General features: G+C 46.7%; 1 long non-coding RNA gene across 1 annotated transcript; it reads right to left on the reverse strand.

The window, feature by feature from the left end:
* Positions 1-3,574: 3,574 nt before the first annotated feature.
* Positions 3,575-7,118, reverse strand: LOC115029222. The gene is made up of 3 exons (XR_003834783.1): positions 6,839-7,118; positions 5,161-5,474; positions 3,575-4,867 (listed from the first exon to the last, which is right to left on the reverse strand). It is a non-coding gene; the product is annotated as an uncharacterized LOC115029222 (long non-coding RNA).
* Between the last annotated feature and the right edge of the window lie 2,834 nt (positions 7,119-9,952).

A 9,952-nucleotide genomic window follows, 5' to 3' on the forward strand; every position in this document is an offset into this window, starting at 1 on the left:
CTCCTGGGACTTAGACATTGGTTCTGTTTGTGTGTTTGCTTCCGGTGTGGCTGACTCATTGTTTTCTGTGTGTCTGGGATGTTCTTGGCCTTTATGGCTCAGTTCTTAAGACAGGACCGTGAGCTGAGGTGGCTTGGGACAGTGGGGGCCCTTGGAGGAGCCTCTGATGGGAAATGACAAAGTGCTGGGCTGTGAGTGGGTTGGTAGTGGAAAGGGATGGGGTGAGACACCGCACACTCAGAAGTCTGAAAGGAGTCAGCCAAGTCCTAGGCCTGATTCAATCAACCTGGACCAGAATGAGGGCGGGGCTCCTCTCTTGAGGCATCTCACTTTTCCATTGCCTAGAGTGATTCAAAGCAGGACACACACCCCCACTCCACCCCCACCCCCGGGGTGGGCTTTGCCAGCCTGGCCTGGGAAGCTTCTGCCCGGTTTCTGTGGAGTGGGACAGAGCTGTGTGTGGGATGACTACCCACTGGCCAGTTTAAAACCGAGTCTACACCTACACTTCCTTTTAGTGTGTGTGTGTGTGTGTGTGTGTGTGTGTGTGTGTGTGTGTGTGTGTGGTGAGCGCATGTATATACATGCACGTGCCAGAGAGCACAGACAGAGATCTGAGGAACAACCTTGAGTATTAGTGTTGAGGTTTGCTCTGTTGCTACACATTATAATGCTAATTCTGTACCAAAAGGTCTAGGCCTAGGAGTGAATTCTCTCTGTTACAGACTTTTGTTGTGCAGATCTTGTTCCTTGTTTTAAAAAACTATTGGTTTAAAAAAAAAATTGGCTACAGACAATTACTGGAAGGATTAGAGGTAAGTGGGTTTTGAGTTACCTGGTTGAGGGTAGAGAAAGCTGAGAGAGACCAGGAGGAGAAGGAAGAACAAAAGAAGAGGAAGCCATCATGAGAGGAGATGGACCATGAGCCTGTGGCCAGGAGAAACAGCAAGTATCTGGGGTATGCTGCTGGGGAGGCAGCCAGGTCATCAGTTAGAAAAGTACCTTAGGGGTTACCCCCCAGTAATTGTCAAAGCCAAATAAAACAAATCAGAGCCTGGGTCTCACTTACCTGTCACCTCATTGAGGATAAGTTTAAATTGGTTGTACTACACCTTAGTCCTCATCTTCCAACTTGTTGGCTTTTATTGATTTATGTACTCATTTAGGTATTTATTTATTTATCTATCTATTTTTGTTTAAAATATTTTAATTGAAAATAGTTTATTCTATACGATATTGTCTAATTATGGTTTTCTCTCCCACTTCTTCCCCACCTCCCCCCCATCCATCTTTTCTGTCTCTCCTTAGAAAACTGGAAGGTAGGCATGGTGACACAAGCCATTAACTGCAACACTTGGGAAGCAGAGGCAGGCAGATCTCAAAGATCCATAGAGTGAGCTCCAGGACAGTCAGAGCTATACAAAGGAACCCCAAAATAAACACAGAAGAGAAAATAAAATTAGCAGGCGTCTAAGGGGTTGTAGTATAATAATATGTAATGCAATAATATGATAAAAAGAAAAAAACAAGTCAGTTGAAATAGAAAGAAACAAACAGAAGGAAAAGGGCCAAAGAAAAATCACAAGAAACACAGAGACACACCCAGCCACACCCATGGGAATTGTATAAAAACACAACACCAGAAGTCACAATATATACTCAAAGGGCCTATAAGGTTTTAAAGGAGGAAAAAAAAAAAAAAAAAAGCCTTGACAACATTCTCAGACACAGAACTCCCAAGGATGCTTTTGAGTTCGTTTTCTTGTTGTCCATCTACTTCTGGGCATGTGCCCTACCTATCCTCAAAAGCAGTGTTTAGATCCAGATATCCACCAACAAATGAATGGATTAAAAAAAAAAAAAGTGGTACATTTACACAAAGAATGTTTACTAAGCTGTTAAAAACAAATGAAAATATGAAATTTGCAGGTAAATGAACAAAGTCATCCCGAGTGAGATAATCTGTCCCCAGAAAGACAAACATGGTGTGTATTCAAAACACTTATATGTGGATGCTGATGCTAGCTGTAAGGCCAAATGAGACCCAACTACAATCCACAGAACCGCTGATTAGGTAAGAGAGGGACCGGGTGACAGGGATAGATCTCCCTAGGAAAGGAAAATAAAATAGATAGTTAGAGATGAACCTTACAGGAACAGGCTGGAACACGAGTATCAAAAGGGGAGGGAGGGAAGAAGGGAACAAGAGAAGTGAGTGATACGGGAAAGGAGAGCTGAAATTAAGGAGTCATACAGAAACCTGATACAGTAGAAGCTTTCTAAGATATACACATATATGAAGGTGCAGTAAATGAAATTGCCAAATAACAGGGAAGACAGATCCCCAACTCTTGTCACCAAATGGAAATTCCAGTACTTGGAATGGCGTATATCTGATTTAATTGTTGACCCAAAAGGTTCCATGGGAACCCCCAAACAACCCAGGTTATTGCCAAGGTCACTTTTCGAAAATTGACAGCAAGAATCTATTGTTGAAGGCAATACCTGCACAGTTCATTTTACACAGAGAGATCAAGCTGGTGCCCACTTACAGCCTTGACCCTTATGGGCCAGTGTTACTGGGACCAGAATGCACTCTGCATACGACCCAAGGAGAAAGGTAAACACCAACCCAGCTCTGACCTACGATGATGGCCTGCCCGCTATATACACTAGGGCGACGGTGGCACAAAGCTGTGGGAGTACCCAGCTAATATCTGGTTTGAGTTCAGGCCCATTTTATCAGCTGGAGCTCCTTGATGCTGCTCGGACGACCGAGAACCTGAGAGTAGCTAACCCAGGGACCGAGAGTAAGACCAAGTACTACTGTTATGAAAAAAAAAATGACTTCTAATGACATTTTGCTATACTCCTTGTTGGTTTTTAGTTTTAAAGATTTATTTATTTTTGTTTTGCATTTGGCCTGTGTGTTTGTATCCCCCCACCTTCAGGGAGGAGTGCGGGGAATACAGACCCTCAGTTGTATCCAACTTTTACACGGGTGCTGGGGATCTGAACACTTGCGAATAATTTCCCCATGGAACCATTATCTTCCTAGTGCCTCTGATTGTCTGTCTGTCCTTCTTATTCATGTACACCATGTTCCCTGCCCCTAGGCTTCAGCAATAATCGTTCTTTACTGCCATCCTCAATTCTTAATCATTGACTAGAGCTGGTCAGGTGGGGTCCAGGCACTGATGAATGCAAGAATCATGTGGTCTGTGGAACAGATGCCAATAGAGACTCCTCTGCCCTCTGCCCCCACCTCTGCAGCCTTTCTGCCTTGGGCTCCTTCCCAGGCTCCACCCACCCTTGCTACTGACCCTCCCCCACAGTCCCACCTGTTTTGAGACTCTCACTAGCCTTTGAGGTTAATCTGGGACTTGCTATATAACTCAGGCTATTCTCCCAGCCTCTCTGTTTGTTTATACTAGAATAAACACACACACACGCACACGCACACATATACATATACATACATGATGGTACATGCCTACAATCCTAGCACTCAGGAGGTAGAGGCAGGAGGAACAGAACTCAAGGTCATTCTCAGTTACATCATCATCATGATGGATGGATGGATGGATGGATGGATGGATGGATGGACAAGGGATGGATGGATGGATGGATAGACAAGGGATGGATGAACAGGCAAATGTGCCTGTATGGGTGACCCTGAGTAGCAATTCTCACCAGGAGACAGCAATGGTCCTATGCTTGCTGCCATCACATCCAAAGACTGGCTGCGGGAGGCAGATGATCCAATAGTGCTGGTCCCTCCCTGCCAGTGCCTCAGCCACAGCTTGTTGGTTCCAGTTGGAGAAACGGGTCCCCCTGGGTTGTGGGATGGGCCAGGGCTGGAAACCCAGCGGGTAGGTGAAGGAGATTGTCATGAATGAGAATAAGCCAGCATTCTTACAGTGAAGTGTGTGTAGTAGGGGTGGGGGCAGGAAGGAGGGTGGTGGAATGTTCTGGAAGGAAGGAGAAAGGGCACAGTACCCATAGTTCACAGGTCCTCATCACTGCCTCCTCTCCTTCCTTATCCTCTTCGTCTTCCGAGGCTTCCCAACCAGCAAGTCTTTCCAGATTGTCAGCAGAGCCACACCTTAGCTCCACAGCCGCTTTGAATTTATGGATGCGGTTAGCTATGGTGTTTACTCTCCCTGCCCCTCTGTATTGTTAACCTCCCCTCCCCAAAGCTGGACTCCCCTTGAAGGAGCTCTCTGTTTCCCCCTTAGTTGTAGCTTTTGCCAGACAGCAGTAGGAGGTCAGAGGGTTTGAGTGGCAGGCTTCGAGGGCAGTCTGGTGACTGACTGTCTTGGTGGGTTTAAAGAAAACAGAGAGGGCCGAAGCACTCGGGGAGATGCGTCCCCACGCCCCTGTAACTGAGAAACAATACTACTTAATATTCCAACCGGCTGGGGCTGGAGCGATGGCTCAGAAGTTCCGAATGCTTGCTGCCCTTGCAGGGGACCTGAGTTTGGATTCAGCACCTAAGTTGGGCAGCTCTCAACCACCTGTAATTCCAGCTCCAGAGGATCTGACGCCCTCTTCTGGCCTCCTCAGGCACCTGCACTCACATGCACATAATTAAAAATAAAATAGTAAAATCTGTAAAATGTTCCAAAGGCATAGATTGTTGAGGTTTCTATTTCCCCCTCACTTGCCCTTTAATTTTCCAACTCCGGACTCAACACAATTACCAGTCTTCTTTCCATGTGTGCGTGGGAGAATATACATATTGGTGTGCACAAAAACCTGTGCTGTAGGCTGGCGAGATGGCTCAGCAGGTAAAGGTGCTTGCTGCGAAGCCTGAAATTCTGTCCTTGATTCCCAGGACCCAAATGGTGGAAGGGGGAAGTCAACTCTAGAAGTACAACATAGACACACAAAACGAACGAATGAATGAAATTATTAAATTAAATGGACTTTAAAAGTGTGCAGCCAAGGGGGCAAGCATCCGGAAACTTCTGAAGGTGAGTGAGCACTTGCATGTTGGAGACGTGGTATTCCTAAGCTGTTCTCACTCATGACCTGCTGACCATGTTCACTTACAAGCTCTTGGGAGCGCAAGTTTGGGAGGGAGACACTGGAATGAAGACATACTCCTATTATATAGCAATGGGGAGAAAAATGGATGTAGCCGAGACATGACGATACCTGCCTGCGGAAGAGACAAATCACAATGCTCCATTTTCAGTAGGAAGTGTTCGTAGAGCTTATTGCAGGTGATCAGGGGATGCTGGGCCTCTCTCCTGAGCTGGTGCTGGAGCAAGCTTGTCTCAGAACTCTGAGAGCTGAGAAGTTACAGACAGACCGATACACAGCGGAGCCCAAGATTAGAAAGGGAGGCTATCCCGAGGCCTGGAGTCTTCATTAGACGAGGCTTTGCATCTTGGACCAATAGGATGGGAAAACTTGGGAAGGGGGCTTTCCAGAAAAACCCCAAGACTGTGACTCTCTAAAGTCTCAGCCTATAGAAAAAAAAAAAAAGAAAGAAAGAAAAGTCAGGAACCTCTCAAGATCGGGGATTTTAAAAATCACAGGCTTGCACCAAATCAGCAAATCAGACATTTTTACCTATTCTCTATGCTAACATCCTTTCTGTAGACTTGTATGTTTAAACCTGCTTCACTTTCCCTAATCTTTTTTCCTTCTTCTTTTTGAGGCAGGGTCTTACTAGGTAGCTTGGGCTGACCTGGATTCCCTAATCTTTTTTATTTATTACAGCATAAGGGTCATGTTTCTCATATCTGTAATCCCAGCTCTCAGGAGGTTGAGGTTAGGAGAATCCTAGTTCTAAGCTAGCCTGGGTTACACTGTGAAGCCCTGTCTCTAAAACAAATCCTCTCCACCTTAACCACCACCACCACCCAAACCAAAACAAAAAGGAAGCAAGAAAAGGGTGATTATGAGTGATAATTAGGAAGCCACTCACGGGGCTGGCGAGATGGCTCAGTGGTTAAGACTGCTCTTCCGAAGGTCCTGAGTTCAAATCCCAGCAACCACAAGGTGACTCACAACCATCCTTAACGAAATCTGATGCCCTTTTCTGGAGTATCTGAGGACAGCTACAGTGTTCTTATTTATTTATTTATTTATTTTATTATTTTTTTTTTTGTTTTTGTTTTTCGAGACAGGGTTTTTCTGTGTAGCCCTGGCTGTCCTGGCACTCACTTTGTAGACCAGGCTGGCCTCGAACTCAGAAATCCGCCTGCCTCTGCCTCCCGAGTGCTGGGATTAAAGGCGTGCGCCACCACGCCCGGCTGTGTTCTTATTTATAATAAATAAATAAATAAATAAATAAATAAATAAATACACAAATACATAACTAAATAAAATTTTTTTAAAAAAGACTACTGTGAGGCAGCTCATATCAAATTCACACAGGACAGGGGTTAATCTACAGCCTTTGGTACTAGGAGGGTTTCCATTCCCAGGTGAAGGGGTAGTGATGGGAGAGATAAGTAGAGGAAAGCTGTGTGTCACGTGCTTTTAGTCCCTGCTTAGGCTTGGGACTCTGGAGGGTAGGATCTACAGCATAGAGATCAGGAAAACCAGGGTGGGTCATGAAACTCATGGCCAACAGGGAGTTTTGATTCTGAGAAACAGAAACTCAGTAGCCACTTGACAGTCAAACTCCTCACAAGGCCTAGGCTGAGCCAGGCTGACTAAAAGGCTGGTAAGGAGGCAAAGGTCTCCTTTAATGTCACAGCCATCCAAGCACCTGCTGTGGTCAAGTTCAGGCCTAGCTCCTTCAGGATCTGAGATCCGTGGCACTTAAACCATCCGTGGGAGAGGGACGTGGCAGGGAGATAAACAAGAACACAATACCTACCTGAGTCACTCCCGGAAGCCCAGAGAAGGAAGCGGGCATCTGGTGTGAACTGGGCAGATAGCACCACACTGGAAGGGCAGGAACTAGGACACTGGCCCAGGTGTTGCCGGTGGGTGGCATGACATCTTCTGGGACTGGAGGGCAGGGAAGAGCTGACATTCTGAGGAATTGCTTTGGCTTTTATCTGGAACTCAGTCTGTGTAGTGAGTGGGGCTGGGAGAAGAACTCAAGGCAGAGCTCTGCCTGTTGCTTCTCCCACCCAGCACAGGAAGCCAAACAAGGAGCTGAAAGGCTGCCTCTCTGGAGGGACCAATAGGGCTCCTCCCACATGGTGAGAACTGAACAGGAGAGAGAGAGTCCTGGAACACTCTGCAAAGAGCTATCTAAACATTACCAGCTCTCTCTCATCCAATGGCTTCTGCCCGTAGCTCTCAGCAGGTCAGCCCTGTGGCCCCTACCTTCAGTCCCCCCTCCCCCCTTTTATTTTTTTTATTTTTATTTTTTGGTTTTTCGAGACAGGGTTTCTCTGTGCAGCTCTGGCTATCCTGGAACTCACTTTGTAGACCAGGCTGGCCTTGAACTCAGAAATCCGCCTGCCTCTGCCTCCCTAGTGCTGGGATTAAAGGTGTTCGCCACCATGCCCAGCTACCTTCAGCTCTTAATTCCCACTTTCCACTCCCTGTTCCTGTCTAAAAGGCTCTTTCCTCAAAACCCGAGTTCTTGGCTCTTGGGTTTTCTTCATCATCTATTTTCCTCTGACTCTCTCTCTCTCTCTCTCTCTCTCTCTCTCTCTTTCCTCCTCTTTGTCTCTCTCCCTCTCTCCACCCTCTTGTTCTCAAAGAAGCAGATTTTTTTTTCCTGGCTGAGAGCCCAGCTGCCCAGCCCGAGATTGTACAAGCTGATCTCAGTCTCTCACCCATCTCCGGTTATGTGGCAAAGTCCCAGCAGATGCCACTGGGCCACCAGATGCACTTTTCCTTTCTTGACTCTGGGGTGTGGGCCTACCAAGGCTCCAAAAGCCTTCACCCCCATTCCCCTGGAGCTTTTTTTCTGGAGCTAAGGATGGAACCCAAGGCTGTGTGCAAGCTAGGCAGACACTTTACCACAGTGCCCCACCTGTAACTTCTTTAAAACTCCTCCAGCCCCTTCAGGAGCCCCTCGCTTCCTCATGAGGGTGTGCCTCCCTTTCCGCTATGAGGACACAGAGCAGTAGGGCCTGATCTACACAGGCGTCTTGACCCTTGCCCACAGGGCTGAACAGAGAGGACAGACCCTGGTCTCTTCCTGCTCCCCAGCTGAAACTTGGCACAGGGTAGGTTCACAGAATTCGGCAGACGTGGAGATAAGCCAAACTTTTTGGTCACCCATGGAAAAACAGGTTTGAGGAAACTTCCAGCTTATTTGCATATATTAATCCTTCAGAGAAGGAACAGGCTGGCAAGCAGGTGGTGGTGGTAGGTGTGTGTGTGTGTGTGTGTGTGTGTGTGTGTGTGTACATCTTTTGAGCCTCAGACTGGGACAGGGTGAGGAGACTGAGGGTCCCAGGTTATAGAATATAACTAAGATTGTGTCCAATGTGAGGAACGTGTAAGGACCTCTTTGTATTTCATCCTTTGGCCCCTTCCCTGCTTCTCTCTGTAGTGCTATACTGATGGTTTCCATAGTGACTCTATTTGCACCCGCAATGAAAAGTGATTGCTTTCAGTAGAGGCCTTAGAGATCTTAGAAGTCTTCTGGAAGGCAGCATTCGATGGCACAAAGGTGACTCAGAGTCATTACAGGGTGGACGGACCTTTTGCAGTAAGTAACACTGGCTACTGTCGGCTGAACAATCCCCTGCCTGGTACTGACAGCTAAGCCTGTCTGTCCTTGGACATTACAGAATTGGGGAATAGGGAGGTTGATGGCTTGTTAACTGTCTTGCCAGATAGCCGTAAGCAAATCAGCTTACATCCCTGTGACTCAGTTTCCCTGTCTGTAAATTAGGATCTTGGAACATCCGAGGGGATGTGCCTATGAAAATTAAACAACACAGGAAGGAATGAGGAAAGTGCCTGAGCGAGTGTCAGGGTCTGTTTGTCTGTTCTCAGAAGAGGGGATCTGTGTTACCCAAGCAGGCCTGAACCCTGTGAAATTCCCAGCCTCCCAAGCAGCCGGCTTCTATTAATAACAGTCTAAGTCCTTAATCAGTGCAGGGAAACCCATGGGAGCATGGTGTCAATGGGACCCAAGGAGCTTTTGTGGTAAAGGCTGAACAGCTATTAAGTGGATCTGATGCAGACAGAAGCTGTGCATGCAGGGTCCTTTTGAGACTTTTGTTCAGACTTCGGACTCTGCTTTTGAGTCTACAACAAAGGCAGCTGTGTGGATAGAGGCCCGGGAATGGAGCGGAACACATCAAGAATCCAGAGTTCCCAGTCTTGGGGAGAGCTCTGGGGTGTACCTGGAATTTGGAGGGCTGCCTGTCCTCTAGAATTATGAATGTTTGGACCTGGTTTCAAGGTAAATAAGCATAAGGATTAATACATGCAAATGCGCTTGTAACTGGACCTATCCGGTCCATAGACCTGTTTTCCTGAGTGCCCAAGGTGATTCGCAGCCGGGAGACTCCCGTGTAGTTCATGCCTGTGATTTCAATACTTGGAAGGTCAAGGTGGGAAAACTTTGACTTTCTCAAGGAAAAAGGAAAAAAAAAATCAGAAAGAGGGAGGGAGAGAAAGAGAGAGTTCACTCAGGAAATAAAATAATACCAATTTAAACGTCTCTTCTTTATAGTTTGTTGGTTTGTTTTCTCTGGCTTCAAGCTCTTGGCTCCATATTACAGGTAGATAGAGAGACAAGTGGATGACATCAACAAAAATTAATGAAAACAAAAAGACACAAGTTCAATTACCTTGGGGTTGAGGCCGGAACACTTTCACAGAAATCAGGAATTCCTGCTGCTGGCTGTGGAGTCTCAAACACTTGAGCCAGATGCTCAGTGACACTTCTCATGTGTCTTTCTTTATTCTTGTGTGTGATTATGTGTACATGCGTGTGTGTGTGTGTGTGTGTGTGTGTGTGTGTGTGTGTTTGCACCGACTGCACCCTGAGGTCAGAGGACAACCCCAGTGC

This window comes from Mus caroli, chromosome 14 (assembly GCF_900094665.2).
Source record: "Mus caroli chromosome 14, CAROLI_EIJ_v1.1, whole genome shotgun sequence".
Lineage (NCBI taxonomy): Eukaryota > Metazoa > Chordata > Mammalia > Rodentia > Muridae > Mus > Mus caroli.